The sequence below is a fragment of the Protopterus annectens genome, chromosome 14.part0 (assembly GCF_019279795.1).
Source record: "Protopterus annectens isolate FY-2018-M chromosome 14.part0, PAN1.0, whole genome shotgun sequence".
Classification (NCBI taxonomy): Eukaryota; Metazoa; Chordata; order Ceratodontiformes; family Protopteridae; genus Protopterus; species Protopterus annectens.
In genome coordinates, this window is record NC_056748.1 from 183,485,691 (window position 1) to 183,503,528 (window position 17,838).

The following is a 17,838-nucleotide window of genomic DNA, read 5'->3' on the forward strand; positions in this document are numbered from 1 at the left end:
AATCAAATTGCGGACAAGTTGAGCAGAGCTATACTCATGCCTCACGAGTGGTCTCTGAAAGACTCTGTAGTCAGAGAAATTTTTCTCAAGTGGGGTCAGCCTTGCTGCGATCTTTTTGCTACTCCCCAAAACAGCAAGTGCAGAGAATATTTCACTCTATTCCCTTTACCAGGCCAACCCAGCAGAGACGCTCTAGTCCAAGTTTGGCCCGGGACTTCTGTATGCATTTCCTCCTTTCCCACTGATCTCTCAAGTAATACAGAAAGCTATCGCTCAGAAGGCCTCATTGATCCTCATTGCTCCTTACTGGCCTCGACAAGTGTGGTTCCCCTTTCTACATCGTTTTCTCTTGGAGCGACCGTGGAATCTGGACCTAGTTCCAGATCTTTTGATCCATCAGTCGGGTCAGTTTCATCGCTCCCTTCCCTCTCTGAACCTCACTGCTTGGTTCCTCCAGTTCCAACCTTAGCCAGGCTTCCTCAATTATCTCACTCTGTTAGAGATATTTTGATAGCTTCCCATAAATCTTCCACTTGAAAGATTTATTTGAGTAAGTGGAAACGCTTCACATATTGGGCTCAAGGAAAGGACATAGATCCTTTCACTGCTTCCATCCAACTAGTCCTCGATTTTCTAGCTGAACTCTTCCATGCAAGTTCATCTCCCTCTACACTTAAAGTTCAATTGGCAGCTATTTCTAACTTTCATGTGGGTATTTCTGAATCTGCCCTAATGTCCCACAAGCTCTGCAAAGCTTTTTTGAAAGGAGTTTTTCTTCTCAGACCTCCTATAAGAAATCCTCCTTCTCCTTGGGACCTAAATTTAGTTCTTGCTTCTTTGATTCTTCCTCCTTTCGAACCTGCAGTCTCCTATTCTTTAAAATTATTATCATGGAAAACTCTTTTTCTGGTAGCTATTACATCAGCTAGAAGAGTTTCAGAGCTTCAAGCACTCAGCTGTCGTCCTCCTTATCTTTTGTTTCATAAGGACAGAGTATCCTTACGAACTAACCCGTCCTTTTTGCCTAAAGTGGTCTCAACGTCAAATCTGAATCAAAGCATTGATCTACCGGTCTTTTTTCCAGAATATTCCAATAGGTCTGAACAAAAATTACACTGCCTGGATGTTCACCGTCAATTGAGGTACTACTTGGATAGAACTAAACAGTTCAGAAAATCTGATCAGCTGTTTGTCTCCTATGCGGAGAGCAGAAAGGGACTTTCAGTTTCAAAGGTATCATTATCCAGATGGCTAACATCTTTGATTTCCCTTGTATATGAAATTAGACATCAAAAGCTGCCTGATAAACCTAAGGCTCATTCCACCAGAGCTTTGGCTACTTCTTTAGCCTTCCAAGACAGACTGCCTATCGACACCATTTGTGCAGCGGCTACTTGGGCTACTCCTCACACTTTCATTTCTCATTATAAGTTGGATTTAGCTTCTAGGCATAGAGCTAACTTTGGTTCCACTGTTCTCAGGAGTCTGTTCCGTTAGGCCACCCGGGACAAGGTGCTAGGGACGCGGTCCCATCCAGCAAGACTGAAGGCGAGATAGACAACTTAACATATAGAAGTTATGTTCTTACCATAACGTTCCATGTTAGTTGTCTTCTTCTCGCCTTCTACCCTCCTTCCCCCTGGCCTGGACAGACCTAGAGGAGTTCTGATTGTGACCTCTCTTTCTACCACCTCTTTCTTAGACATATGCTATTATGCATATTTCCTGGTTCAGGATATAGGTCACCCTTCTTTCTTCCTGTTGTTAGAGGTGGATTCTGTTTTACAGTTATTCTGTTATTATTATAAGCTGGGGTTAGCTTACAAACGAGATCTGAGGTAACTCTCGCCTAGCATTGTGGGATATAAGGGGAGCCTCGAGCCGGTGGAACCAACTCTCGAGCTTTTAGAGTGGCAGTCGGGCGAGGTCGGCTCCGAACCCATCCAGCAAGAAGAAGGCGAGAAGAAGACAACTAACATGGAACATTATGGTAAGAACATAACTTCTATTTTCATATAGCAAGAGAGAGTCCATTATGCTGTTAATCTTGCTGTCAACCAAGACCTCTGGAAATGTTACATATAATTAGTTTTATGCGAGTAGTATTTGATCTGCCAACACCGTTTCCTCTGGTTTGAAATAGTTGATTAACAAAACTCAGCTCATTAGTAAGTTTCTGCCATTCTGCAAGCAAAGCAGGATAGGCATTCCCATAGGTAGGTATTTTCAATATTCTGAAGCCCCTTGGGATAATTTTCAGTTTTAAACAATCCTCAAAGTGGAACCCCTGCAACTGCAGCTGGTTCAGTTTAAACAAATAGTCTTCCAGAAGGGATGACTTCTCACAAAACAATGTCTCATCTATTTTTTACAGAAACTACATCTCTACTACTAACAGAAGCAAGAAAGCCAAGTACAAACCAAGCAAGTTAAACTATAAGCACCAGTCTCCACGCTCCAAGATGAGTAAAACGATCCTTTATTGTCAGAGTTCCACACACAAACAGTACTGAAAAGTACTTTAAAAACATGAAGACAAGGCAAGTGAATTACTCTTTTACGTTAAGCGCTTTTCGTCCGGATATTATCCAGACTTCTTCAGACAAGAAAAGCACTTAACGTAAAAGAGTAATTCACTTGCCTTGTCTTCGTGTATTTAAAGTACTTTTCAGTACTGTTTGTGTGTGGAATTCTGACAATAAAGGATCGTTTTACTCATCTCTACTACTCACAATCTGTTCTTCATAAAGTAGAGGATTCAAATCTCTGTTGAGACATTCATGTACTCTCTCTTTAGTGAGTCCATCATTTCTAGGGAGTAAACGACCCCCAGTACATAATCAGTTTCAAGCTCAGGTACTATTTTATACATAGGATCTGAATTCTTAACTGTGCTGTCACTTTTACAATGTAGCATTGGCTTTAAATTTTACATTCTGTAAACTAGCAAACATTATCTTGTTTCTGTCTATATTACAATATTGTTTATGCATTGCAACACTTTAATACAAAGCGCTTAATACAAAAATTTAGGAAGGAATGCGATAACATTGTGAGAAGTCAAGGTATGAGAATTTCTAGATATAGGAAAGATAGAGTATCAACTATTTTAACACAAGTACAAGATCTTAGGGGCACAACAGGTAAGCCCTAGTTTTCAGAGAAAAATTCATATCAGCATAGGAATTGTAAGAACATGAATAATAATTTGGTTAGTATGTCAGTTATGTATGCAAATAATGTGAGACCAGTATTAGAAGTTTATAGAAAGTTCTGGCAAGTATTGACAGCAGATCCAGAAATTAGAAAAATAGTAGGGACTCTGCCTATATTTCTATACAAAAATAGATAAATATGAAAAGGATGTTATGCTATACGAAGGAGCAAAAAATATTTGAATCGGGGAATATTTTAGAAGTTATTAAACCATGTCACAATTGTAATTATTGTACATATAGTGATACATCTGGGAAATTTATTCACCCAGATTATCGAAAGACTTTTTAGTTTAAGTTTGAAGGTGCGTGTGATACGGAGCATATTGTTTACTTAGCACACTGTCAGACATGCAAAATATTTTATGTAGATAAATCAGAAAATTTAAGAACTGAATAAGGGAGCATTTATACGACATTCATCATGTCATGAATAGCGAAGGATTGCACAATTTTAAATTTATCATTATAGATAGAATGAGGGTTAATGATAGAATGAGGGACATGAGAAATTGAACAGAGATGAATGAAACAAAATTAATTATTAGACTTAGAGCAGATTCAGGAAAGGGGCTCAATGATTAATTCCCATTAAAACCAGTGGTCAGGGCGAGACCAACGAGGAGATGATGTAAGCACTTAAATGCTGTTTTGCCACATATAAACAGTGTATATTTTAGATGGTTTTATATGTGTCCTTTATTTGATATTGTATTTAGGAGTTCTGTGGCTTTAACCTAATTGTTTTTATGTCAATTAATTAGACTGTAATGAAAGTTCTTATTTAAACCAGTATCTATGAGTGTTTGTTGAACGTCTGAAGAAGCAGTATAATTACTATGAAAGCACTAATGTATCTTTTTGCTCAATAAATTACTTTGAACTGGAATACTGCTGTTTGGTTTGCCTGGTTCTGTGCTTTGTCTATGGATTATTTTTATTTCTGGACCATGTATTTATCTCAGATAGAGTCTGGTACGGATTATTTTTGTGCATATGAGAGATTGGACACTAAAGAGGGAGAAAAAGACCTGTACCGACTGGCTAGACAGGGGGACAGAGCTGGGAAAGATGTACAGCAGGTAAGGTTGATAAAGGACTGTGAGGGAAATGTCCTCACAAGTGAGGAGTGTTTGTTGAGTAGATGGAAAGAGTACTTTGAAGGGCTGATGAATGAAGAGAATGAGAGAGAGAGCAGGTTGGATGATGTGGGGATAGTGAAACAGATTAGCAAGGAGGAAGTAAGGACAGCTGTGAAGAGGATGAAGAATGGAAAGGCTGTTGGCCCAGATGACATACCAGTGGAAGCATGGAGGTGCTTAGGAGAAATGGCAGTGGAATTTTTAACCAGATTGTTTAATGAAATTTTGGAAAGTCAGAGGATGTTTGAGGAGTGGAGAAAAAGTGTTTTGGTACCTATCTTTAAGAATAAGGGTGATGTGCAGAGCTGCAGTAACTACAGAGGGATAAAATTGATCAGTCACAGCTTGAAGTTATGTGAAAAAGTAGTGGAAGCTAGGTTAAGAAGGGAGGTGATGATTAGTGATCAGCAGTATGGTTTCATGCCAGGAAAGAGCACAACAGATGCAATACTTGCTCTGAGAGTGTTGTTGGAGAAATACAGAGAAGGTCAGAAGGAGTTGCACTGTGTCATTGTGGACTTAGAAAAAGCATATGATAGGGTGCCTAGAGAGGAGTAGTGGTATTTTATGAGGAAGTCGGGAGTGGCAGAGAAGTATGTAAGAGTGGTACAGGATATGTACGAGGGTAGTGTGACATTGGTGAGGACTGCGGTGGGAGTGACAGATACGTTTAAAGTGGAGGTGGGATTACATCAATGATCAGCTCTGAGCCCTTTCTTATTTGCAGTGGTGATGGACAGGTTGACAGATGAGATCAGACAGGAGGTCCCATGGACTATGATGTTTGCAGATGACATTGTGATATGTAGTGAGAGTAGGGACCAGGTTGAGGAGACCCTGTAGAGGTGGAGATATGCTTTAGAGAGGAGAAGAATGAAGGTCAGCAGGGCTAAAACAGAATATATGTGTGTAAATGAGAGGGAGGGCAGAGGAATGGTGAGGATGCAGGGAGTAGAGTTGGCAAAGGTGGATGAGTTTAAGTACTTGGGATCAACAGTTCAGAGTAATTGTGAGTGTGGAAGAGAGGTGAAGAAGAGAGTACAGGCAGGGTGGAATGGGTGGAGAAGAGTGTCAGGAGTGATTTGGGACAGACGTGTACCAGTAAGAGTGAAAGGGAAGGTCTGCAAGAGGGTAGTGAGACCAGCTATGTTATATGGGTTGGAGACGGTGGCATTGACGAAAAGGCAGGAGTCAGAGCTGGATGTGGCAGAGCTAAAGATGTTAAGATTTGCACTGAGTGTGACTAGGATGGACAGGATTAGGAATCCATATATTAGAGGGTCAGCTCAGGTTGGACAGTTTGGAGACAAAACAAGAGAGGTGAGATTACGTTGGTTTGGACATGTGCTGAGGAGGGATGCCGGGTATATTGGGAAAAGGATGCTAAGGATGGAGCTGCCAGGTAAGAGGAAAAGAGGAAGGCCTAAGATAAGGTTTATGGATGTGGTGAGAGAGGACATGCAGGTGGTTGGTGTGAAAGAGCATGATGCAGAGGACAGGAAGAAATGGAAACAGATGATCCGCTGTGGGTGACCCCTAACGGGAACAGCCGAAAGAAGATGATGAGATAAATATATATATATATATATATATATATATCTACAGAGAAAGAGAGATAGAGAAATGTTTTTAATTTTGTAAATGTTTAATTTTGATGAGAAGGAACACTTATGTAGAAATTTTATGTGATAGAATGTTCCAAGTTAGGTATACTGCTTTACAAAATGAAAGTATGTAAAAGTGTTGGATTTTGGAAGTGGTACATTGGAGTAAGAGGCCTGCACTTGATGGCATCATTGTGGAGGGTGCACAGAGTTCCTCGGTCCATTCCCAGAACAGGGAGTTCAGGGCTTTGGACCATTTGGGAAAGCATGCTTGCACCTCAGTGACCTTCGCACTGAAAGCTCTAAACTATTTGACAAGACGTCAGCATGACCTTGTGTAGGAAAAGTCAAAACTAGTGAAGAAACAGCAGGCACTGGGGATACAGATGACTTTTGAGGCACAGTTGCCAACTGTGTAATCCCTGACCAATGTGTCTATGCATCTGCTCTCCAATGTAACCAATGCTAGTGGCATTTCTATGCACCAGAATGCCTGTATGCGGTTATATAACTTTGTGGACTGCTTTAAGGCATCCTTTGCCAATGTCCCATTAAATGGCAAATCTTTTTATTAACCATAGGTCAAGGACACATTAGGAGGCCTTTTCAGTGTACCTGAAAGGTTGCCAAGCTGCCCTTCTCTGGTGGCAGTCAGTGGTCTCTTATCTGCCCACCTAAAAACTTAAAAGCAGTCACCTTGGACATGTGGGTACTGAGAGTTGTATCCACAAGCTTTATCCAAATGGCTCCGTGATTACATTTCCCTTGTGTACTGCTTGAGAAGAAGGTCTGACTTTATTTCTTTTTATTTTTCATTGTTTACTGGGAAAGTCCGACTGAGCAGATCCCATTTTCAGAGACCACCAGGTGAAAAAAGCTCAAGAAAATTAGTTACGTCTATAGTTAAAGAGATTAAGACATTAGAAATATGAAATATATGTGTATAGACAAATGTAACACATAATACATAGTTACAAAGATAATGGCTGAAATTCCGACTGGACGCAGGTCCTTTTTCAGCGGATGCCCGGGGAGAAAATCTCCACATCATGTACATGATAAATAGAGATACAAAGTTGCAGCAATAGTAAACAACATTACAGGTTGTTGGCTTTAATTCAGTAGCAAGATATTGATTATCAGCAGTATATACAGTAAATGTTGCAAGTTAAGATAGTTTCTTATATAGGGCATTGCATAGGTACAATAATATGACAATTGTATACAATTATTGGCTGGAGTTCTGTTGAAGTTATCAACATTATATTTCATGAGTGACACAGGAAAACAGTCTTGGGTGCTGTTATTTTTGGGAGGTATATAGAAGTGTTGAGTAAGATACCTTGCAGTGTTTGTAGTAGGTAGCATATGGTGGTAAAAGTTGGGAGTTTATGGGTTGGAGGTGGATGGAGAGAGAGAAGTCAGTAAGGCAACAGGAAATAAATGGTGTTTTCATCAAAGGACAACAGAGAGTGGAGTGAGGGATTTAAGAGAAGGTGAGTTGGGATAGGTATGAGAAATGGTGAAACGATTCATCTGGATTCAGATTGTTATGAGCAAGGAGGGACCTGGTTGAGTTGTTATTGTTAGGTTTGGTTAAGTTAGGTGTATTGGTAGGGCTAGTCTGGAGTAGTACATGAGCAAATCCATGTCTTGCTGAAATGCTGTTTGAGCTAAGTTTTGAGGTTTATCAATGAGTTTGAGATCCTAAGAGATAGCACTCTGAAGTTTGGAAACATAGTTTGAATTTAGTGAATCACCTGCTCTGTTGTTGGATTTAGTTATAAGTAACAATGTTTTGTTGTTAGAGCTTAACAAAAGTAGTGTTGAAGTGTGCGTTGGAGTGGGGGGCAATTATCTAGTGCATAAAAGATGTTATGGGAGGTGATTAGTTGGGTGTTTGTTAGCTGCTGGGGCAGTTCTAACCAGGCCAGAGTTTTTAAAGTAGTGCATTGATGCCTTTTTGTGAGTGTTGTTTGCAGAGAATTTAGTTATTTTATTATAGTGTATCCTTCAGTTACTTTTAAAGCCAATCACTACTATTGTTTCTTTGCTGTAATAGCATCACCGTTTTGTACACTTTACTTCTCAACTTCTTTTGCATTCTTCTGTCACATACTACCTCCTGGCACTGTGTGCCAGTTAGCTGCATCACCTCTGATTCTAGCTCTGGCCTCCTTATTCTGACTTCCCTTCTTCTCAAACCACCCCCCCCAAGACACTCAAAACTCTCAACCTGTTCCACTGTTTTCCATTCATTATCAATTTTCAGCTTCTTTTGTTTCCTTCATTTGTTGTGATAATAACTATCTTTCTTGTACTCTGTTTCATCCCACGTGCCTTTAGTTTTGTCTTCCATTCTCCATATTATTTGCTGAAGATGTTCTTTGTGTTTCACTGTTGCAGTCATCACATTTGGGTTATCCCTGCCAGGGTAGCCCTCAACCGGCCCGAATACCAGAGACTTAGTATTTCTGCGTTGGTTGATATCGCTTCAGGACTGACATCAGGTTGTCAGTAGTATAAAGTAAGGCAGCCAACGCCATTACTTCTTGCCGAGGAGCCCGAAGCAGAAGCAGTTCGTATGAGTGCCAGTAGGTTGCTACATCAGTTTTGTCTTCCGAATTGTAGCTGAAGTCTTCTAAAGCTAAGTACCCCATTGGGGATCCTTTTTTCTTGCACTAACCGATGTCAGAAAAAGTTAACAATTGTCCCACCTGTGGAAAGCAAATACCACACCGAGACTTTCATTCTTACTGCATCACTTGCTTAGGCCCAGACCAAGACGTCCCTTGCTGTGGCTTTTGTGCTTTGTTTAACGCCAGAACTGTACATCATCGGGCCCGTATTGTAGCTAGATATTTTCGCTTATTATCCTCGAATTCCGATATGGCTTCAGTAAGTCTTCCGACAGCAGATCTTCTGAAAAGCATAAGGATAAAGACAGAGACAGATTGCACAGGTCCAAACCTACAGACGATGCTTCCGTTAAGCTAGTCGTCAGTTCTCCGGTCCTCAGTGAGGCGCTTTCGCAGGCCATGATGCCCAATTCTGTAGATTCGTAGGCTGCTACCAAGACCCTTTCAGAGTCCAGTATGCCGCAAAACTCTTCTTTGACTAAGGATCCTGCGGTTGTGTCTACCTTGGATGGGACCGGAGCCGCTGATCAGGCTTCCAAGGAAGTACTTCACACTACCGATTCTTGACACAAACCGACGACTTCTTTCGCGTCTACTATTCTTTCAAAAACTTGCAAGTTTCTAAGGCCCAGGGTACGAACCACACCCAAGAAACCAATGACCCAATCTCAGGCACCTGCTTCCTTGCCCCAGTCTCAAATGCTTAAAATGGCAGAAGACCTTATCATGCTGATCAGGAGAAGCCAAGCTACCCCTTCCAAAAGAAAAAGAGATCGGTCCCCAGTAGTTTTGTCTGAACAGGAGTCTGATGACTCTGATGCACCTGGATATGAAAACATGCAACCCCTCTCTGCTTATGAGAATTCTGATGCAGAGGATTCCATTCCTTCAGCCTCTCCACCTGAGGACTTTTCCTTTGGGGAAACCCTTCATACCTTAATGGAGCATTTCCAATGAGAATGTCAGGACTACCCTCAGTCTAAAAAGAGACTCAGAGAATTCTTATATCTTCCACAGCACAGACCCCTGGCTATTCCCCCAGTCCTGGATGTTGTGGATGATGTTTTCCTGGAATCCAGTTTGACTACTACCTCCTGCACCCAGAAAACCTGACCGGTATTATAGAGTCCCTGACTCACACACATTTCTTTTCAAAAATCCTATTGCTGACCATGAGGTAATTTCTCAGGGCCTAAAGTAATTACAGCAACCTCCACTAAGTATCTCACCCCCTCAGGCAGAGATTCCCGAGCACTAGACAGATGGGGTAAAACAGTATACACATCTGCTACTCTTGCTATCAAAGCACTAAATTGCCAGTTCCATATGCTAAAATTTCAGCAACATACCATGGAACTCATCAAACAAAAAGTGTCTTCCTTTCCTGCTTGTGCAGAATCTAAAGAGTTACAAAAGGTATTGCATTTGCAAGTCAAGTGGCTAAGCACACCTTACACTGTGGTTTTGACACCCTAGAAGCTTCTTGCAGGGCAGCAGTCACCGGTTTAGTCCTTAGAAGGCATGCATGGCTTAAGGAACAGCCCTTGCCAGACCATATTAAATCTAAATTATTGGATGCACCCTTGCACAAAGACAACTTGTTTGGCACTAAGGCAGAGGAGGTCTTAAAAAAGATGGAAGAAAAAGCTAAATCTATGCAGACAGTTAAGGATTTCCTACAGGTGCAGCCACCCAGGTTCAGCAGGCATTGCCCCTCCAAGCACTGGTCCTTTCCTACTCCCACCAGCTCAGTTCAGGCCAGACCCCCCCCCTCCCCAGACAGCAGCCACAGGAAATGCAGAGATCAAAGCAGTGGACTTCCTACATTTCAAAACCAGGGAGTTCTAAGCCACCCCCTCATGGTAAGAACTCACAATGACTCTCCTCCCCCACCCCCTCCCTATGCCCACCTGCACTTACCCCTAGGAAGAAAACTCTCCTTTCACGCAAGCACCAGGGTCACCATTATCAACAACCGCTAGGTCCTCAGCATAGTGTCCCAGGATACAAATTTTATTTCCACACACTTCCAACTCCAAAACGGTTCCCAGATCTACCTCCAAACCAGTGGGCAGAGGTGAAAAAGCAAGTCCTTTCCCTGCTCTCTATGAGGGCAGTAGAGCACGTTACTGCAGAACAGATAGGTCAAGGCTTCTACTCTATACTTTTTCTGGTACCCAGAAAAGAGGACATCTGGTGCCCCATCCTCAATCTATCCATTCTAAACACCTTCCTGGAGATACGAAAATTTAAAATGCTCACCCTCCAGCAACTGCTACCCATGCTCTCCAAGGATGCTTGGGTAGCCACCCTAAACCTAAAAGAGGCCTACCCCCACATTCCTATCAGGGAATCATGCAGGAAATGTCTATGTTTCAGGGCAGGATCTCTGCACTTTCTGTTCTCTGCACTTCTCTTTGGCTTATCTACTGCTCCCAGAGTTTTCACAAAATGTCTGGCTCCCGCCATTGCCTTTTGCAGACAAAGGAATATCCAAATTTACCCATACTTAGACAACTGTTGAATTCAGGCAGACAGAAATAGCTGCTCAAGCACCTGGCCTTTGTAAAGTCCCTACTGACCTCCCTAGGGTACACTATCAACGAAAAGAAATCCAAAATAGTACCCACCCAAAGGATTATATTCCTGGGAGCAAGCCTGGACACAGCATCCCAGATGGCATTCCTTACACCAGAAAAGCAAACTTACCTGACAGCCTACTTCTCTCAACTAGCCACCAGACCCCAGTTATCTGCAAGGAAAATCCTGCAAGCTCTGGGGTTCATGGCATCTTGCATTCTACTCATTCCATATGCCAGACTGCATATGAGGAAACTACAATGGCACCTAAAAAGCCTTTGGTGTTAACACCTGGAAACTCTTATACCAATAATACTTTACCTAAGGAAAGATTTTCTTTGGTGGGCAGCAGCATGCTCCCACAACAATGGACTACCTTTCTCGCCACCCCCAGCCATCCAGACCCTCGTCACAAATGCATCAGATTATGCCTGGGGTGCACACCTGAACGGCAGGTGCATACAGGGCCAATGGAACCCACAGCAAATCCATCTGCACATCAACCAAAAAGAGATGTTAGCTGTCCAGCATGCTATGACAGCCTTCAGGCCCCTTCTCTCCCCAGGTGCTCTCCTGATCAAAACAGACAACACCACTGTGATGTGGTATATCAACAAGCAGGGAGGGACTCACTCCTACCCTGTATGCAGGCTGGCCATGACCCTTTGGCAGACTGCCTCTGCCACATATCTCCATCTGTTAACATAATTCCTGCCAGGTTCTCTAAACTATGGCAGCCCACTTAAACAGAAATCTTCTGGACCCACATGAGTGGAAGCTAGACAAAAGAACCTTCACCCTAATAACTCAGAAATGGGGTACCTTAAAGGTCGACCTCTTTGCCTCCCACACCAACCATCAGCTCAGCAAGTTCTGCACCAGGGAGCTTCACTGCAGGGCTTGGAAAGTGGATGCCCTGTCCTTCCCCTGGGTCAATGCATTTCCTCCACTACCTCTCATCACCAGGGTACTGCTCAAAATAAGGGAGGAAAAAACAAGGACAATTCTTATTGCTCCAGAGTGGCCTCACCAGCACTGGTACCCACTGCTGCGCAGCCTGTCCCCACTGCCACCATGGTATCTCACTCAGACCCCAACCCTCCTGACCCAGAGGGAAGGAAAATTCATGCATCCCCAATTGCAGACCCTCAATTTGGCAGCCTGGCTTATTCCCTGACCACTAATCAATCTGCCAACCTCAGTAAACAGGTTCTAGATGTTATACATGAAGCCAAACGCCTTAGCACTAGAAAGTGTTATGCTGACAAATGGGAAAGGTTCTGCACCTGGATTCAGGCTAAGGGAGCCGATACGGCACAGCCCTCCCTACCTCTCATCCTGGACTACCTAGCTGACCTGCTACACAGTGGTCTCTCTTTTTCCTCTATTAAAATTCATGCCTCTGCCATCTCTGCTCATTTCCACACTGAGCAGCCCCTTTTCTCACACCCTCTGATCAAATAATTCCTAAGAGGGGATAGCAACTTGAGGCCACCCAGCTTGGGACCTTAACTTTGTTTTGGAAAAGCTCAGCCTGCCCCCCTTTGAACCAGCATCTTCAGCAGAGTTAGAATTTCTCTCCTGGAAGACAGCTTTTCTTCTGGCCATAACTTCAGCCAGAAGAGTCTCCGAGCTACAAGCGCTCATGGCTGTGGAGCCCTTCATCATCTTCCATGCTGACAGGGTTTCCCTCAGGGCTAACCCAGCCTTCATGCACAAAGTGGGGTCCAGTATGGCTCTCAACCAATCCATTCATTTGCCCGCCTTTTTCCCTAACCCACAAAACAAGGGGGAAAGGATCCTGCACTCTCTAGATGTGCACAGACAGCTCAGATTGTATCTAGTCAAGACTAAATCATTCAGAAAGTCTGATCAATTACTGGTTAGCTTTGCTGCAGGGGCAGAGAGCAAAGCCATCTCCAAACAAACAATTTCCAAATGGATAGCACACTGCATCCATTTCTGTTACAAGAAACATGGAAAACCTCCCCCTAAGGGGGTCAGGATTCACTCCACCAGAGCATCCTCCAGCTCTGCAGCTTTCCTCAGATTAGTCCCCACCAGGGGCATCCTGGAGGCTGCCACCTGGATATCTGTTCACACTTTTACCAAGCATTACCACCTGCCTATCTTCTCCAAATCCAGGGCAGGCTTTGCCACTGCAGTCTTACAGGGCATCCTAGCCAGCCCCTAGATGTTCTTCATGTTTCACTGTTGCAGTCATCACTTTTGGGTTATCTGCTTGCAGTAGCCCTCAGTCGGCCTGATTAACAAAGTCTTGGGTCCTGCGTCGATTGCTGTCCCTTCTTCCATGACGTCAGGTCATCAGGGGTATAAAACATGCAGTCAATGCCATTACATAAGTCTTTCTTGCCGTGCAGTGCCTGAAGGAGAAGCAGTTCGCAAGTGCAGGTCGGCCGACTCCTGAAATTTTCATTTTCGAGTTTCAGACCCGAAGTTGAGGAAACCTTTTCTTGCTCCTTACCGATGTCAGTTAAAGTTAGTAATTTCATTACTTGTGGAAAGCAAATACCTCATAAAGATTTTCATTTGTACTGTATTCCTTGCCTAGGCCTGACCACGACGTACCGTGCTGTCGGTTTTGTGCTTTATTTAATCAGTGCACTATCTGTCGTCAGTATATTTTCGCCTCTAAATATTTTGGTTCTAAGTTTAATTATCCAGAAATGCCATCGGTTACCCATCCGACTACCGGGATTCTGAAAAACACAAGAATAAAGATAGAGACAGGCCGCCGAGGTCCAAAACTACTGACGACGCTTCTCCTAAGCCAGTCAGCAGTTCGCCGGTACTCAGTGAAGCGCTTTTGCAGCCCCTGATACCCGCTACTTCTGATTCTCAGGCCTCTACTGAGACCTATTCGGATGCTGGTATGCCGCGAGATCCTTCAACTATGGAACCTGTGGATGTCTCTACCTTGGTTGGGTCCGGAGCCGCTGTGCAGGCACCAGCTTCTGAGGCTGTATTCAGGCCTATGGACTTGCATATTAAACCGACGCCTCCTTCTTCTTTTAGGCCTAAATCTCGAACCATGCCTAAAAAACTGACGCCCAGGCCGCATGCTCAGGCCTCTATGCCTAAAAAACAAATGATAAGAATGGCTGAAGATCTTATAACTTTAATCAGGGGAAGCAAGCCTCCTCCTTCTAAGAGACCTAGGACTGAAGTTACTTATGAATCTTCTGACCAGGATTCTGATTTTTCTGATTCTTCTGATGATCTGGATTTGCCCTTATCTACTTATGAGGATTCTGATGCAGAGGACTCTATTCCCTCTGCTTCCCCTCCAGAGGATTTTTCTTTTGGTGAAACCTTACATACCCTAAGGGAGCATTTCCACTGGGAAACCCAGAATTTTTCTGATTCAAAAAAGTGGCTTAGGGAGTTCTTACTCTTGCCTCAGCATAGGCCTTTAGCTATTCCTCCTGTACTAGACATTGTTGATGATGCCTTTTCAGAATCTAGTTTGGCCCTTGATTCTTTGCCTTCTGCTCCCAGAAAACCTGACAGATATTACAGGGTTCCTGATTCACACAAGTTCCTTTTTAAAAATCCTATTGCGGATCCAGAGTTTATTTCACAGGGACCCAGGGGCATTAAGGCTTCTACTGCTAACAATCCTACCCCTTCTGATAGAGACTCCAGGGCACTGGATAGATGGGGTAAGAAGGTTTACACTTCTGCAACCGTGACCGTTAGAGCTTTAAACTGCCAGTTTCATATGTTAAAGTATCAACAACATGTTATTGGATTGCTTAAACAGAAAATGATGTTGATTCCTGACTGTGCGGAAAATAAAGAATTACAGGATTTAATGCATTCTGCTGAACAGGTTGGAAAACATACTTTGCAATGTGGATTTGATTCTTTAGATGCCTCTTGCAGGGCTGCTGTTACTGGCTCTGTGCTCAGAAGGCATGCTTGGCTTAAGGAGCAATCTTTACCTGATCATGTTAAAGCTAAATTGTTGGATGCTCCCTTAAATCAGGACCGCCTGTTTGGCAACAAGGCTGAGGAAGTTCTTAAAAAGATGGAAGATAAAGCTAAATCTATGCAAACTGTTAAAGATTTCTTACAAGTTCAGCCTCCTAGATTTAGTAAGCATTGGCCCTCTAAGAATCGGTCCTTTCCAGCCTCTTCAAGGTCTTCTCAAGCCAAACCCAGACATAGCAGAAACCCCAGGTTTCAGTCCCAGGGGACACACAAGACTAGGCAGTGAGGGGTGTCCGCACCAAAATCAGGGAGTAATAAGGCTCCCCCTATGGAAAACAGTCTCAATGACTTGATTCTAAAACTTCCAAGTACTTCCCAGCTGAATGCTCCTTTAGGCGGAAAGATTGGTCTGCAGGCCAAAAATTGGGAACTCATTACCCAGGACAAATGGGTTTTAAATATAGTGTCCCAAGGATACAGATTTTACTTCCACACCTTACTAACACCAAGCGGGTGGCTAGATCTACCCCCAAATCAGTGGGCAGAGGCACAAAATCAAGTAATCTCTCTCTTAAGCATGGGGGCTATTCAGTTGGTACCAGAAGAGGATAAGGGTTCTAGTCGAGACTTTTCCTAGTACCCAGAAAAGACAATACATGATGTCCTATCCTGGACCTTTCTACTCTAAATACCTTTCTGGTGACTCCAAAATTCAAGATGCTGACTCTTCACCAGCTGCTTCCTTTGCTAGGCAAAGATGCATGGTTTGCAACACTAGATTTAAAAGAAGCATACGTGCACATCCCTATCAGGGAGTCTTACAGAAGATTCCTATGCTTCAAAGCAGACTACATGCACTATCAGTTCTCTGCACTGCCCTTTGGCTTATCTAGTGTGCCCAGGGTATTCACAAAGTGCCTAGCTCCAGTCATTGCATTCTGCAGACAAAGAAATATTCAGGCAGAAAGCCAGGACATACTATTGAATCATCTGGCCTTTGTTCAAAGGGTACTGACTTGTCTGGGGTACACCATAAATGAAAAAAAATCACACCTGGTACCCTGTCGACAAATTATATTCCCAGATGGCTTTCCTCACACCAGAGAAACTGATTCATTTGACAACCTACTTCAAACAAGTGGCCACAAAAACTCAGTTATCTGCAAGGCAAATACTGCAAGCCTTGGGGTTCATGGCCTCCTGCATTCTTCTAATTCCATATGCAAGGCTGCATATGAGGAAACTGCAATGGTATCTCAAAAGCCTGTGGTGTCAACATTCACAGGATCTCGAAGCAATTATTCCTTTCATACCTTGCCTACGCCTAGAGACCTTTTGTGGTCAGAGGCCTGCCATCAAAACAGGAGAATATCATTCTCACTACCGGCTGCCACCCAAACCTTAACAGATGCATCAGACTATGCATGGGGGGCCCACCTGGCAGGGAAGTGCTGTCAGGGCAAATGGAACCCAAGTCAAATGCACCTGCATATCAATCAAAAAGAAATGTTAGCTGTACAGAATGCTCTGACAGCCTTGAAGGACCACATTCTTCCAGGACAATTAATGATAAAGACAGACAACACCACTGTTATGTGGTACATAAACAAGCAGGGGGTACACATTCTTACCCCCTCTGCAGACTAGCCATGGCATTGTGGAACACAGCCCTGAGCTATCAAGTACATTTACAAGCTCAATTCCTGCCAGGAAAATGAAATACTCTGTCAGACAAACTAAGCAGAAACCTCATAGACCCATATGAGTGGAAACTGGAACCAAGGATTTTCAACATGTTGACAAGCAAATGGGGGAGCCCAGATATAGACCTGTTTGCCTCCCCCCAGAACTACCAATTGGACAAATTCTGCACAAGGACTCCCCACAAACAAGCTTGGAAAGTGGATGCTCTGTCCTTCAGCTGGAAAAATCTATCAGTTTATGCCTTTCCTCCTCTGCCTCTCCTCTCCAAACTACTACTAAAGATCAAACAAGACAAACCAAGGACGATTTTGATTGTACCAGACTGGCCACGCCAACACTGGGTACCCCCTCTTGTGCAGTGTGTCACTGTGGGCCCCATGGCACCTGCCTCAGACTCCTACTCTATTGTTGCAGCAGGAGAACCAAATTCTGTACCCTCAACTCCAAACACTGAATCTAGCAGCCTGGCTAATTACATAATTTCTCCTTTACCATCCCTCAGTAAACCAGTGATGGATATCATTTTAGAGGCAAGGAGGCCTAGTACCAGAAAGTCTTACGCTGAAAAATGGAAAAGATTCTCTGCCTGGAACCAAGCTCAAGGGATGAGCACAACAGTGCCCACTTTACCTCAGATTTTACAATACTTGACTGAGATGCTTCATAAGGGCCTGTCTTTCTCCTTCATCAAAATTCACGCCTCAGCCATCTCAACTCATTATAACACAGAACCCCCCTCTTCTCTCATCCACTGCTTAAGCAGTTCCTCAGAGGGGCCAGAAATCTACGACCACTCAGGAGAGCTCCAACACCAGCCTGGGACCTCAACTTTGTATTGGAAAAGTTCACCCTTCCTCCTTTCGAGCCAGCTGCCATTGCGGACTTAAAATTCCTTTCTTGGAAAACAGCTTTCCGTTTAGCAATCACTTCAGCAAGAAGAGTATCTCAATTACAGGCCCTCATGGCAGTGGAGCCTTTCATCATCTTTCATACGGACAGG

The 17,838-nt window shown here is 43.4% G+C and overlaps 1 protein-coding gene across 3 annotated transcripts in view; it reads left to right on the top strand.

Annotated features, from left to right (window-relative positions):
* Positions 1-17,838, top strand: part of FAF1 (Fas associated factor 1) — a 5,915,525-nt gene that overhangs the window by 3,661,352 nt on the left and 2,236,335 nt on the right. The window lies entirely within an intron of this gene.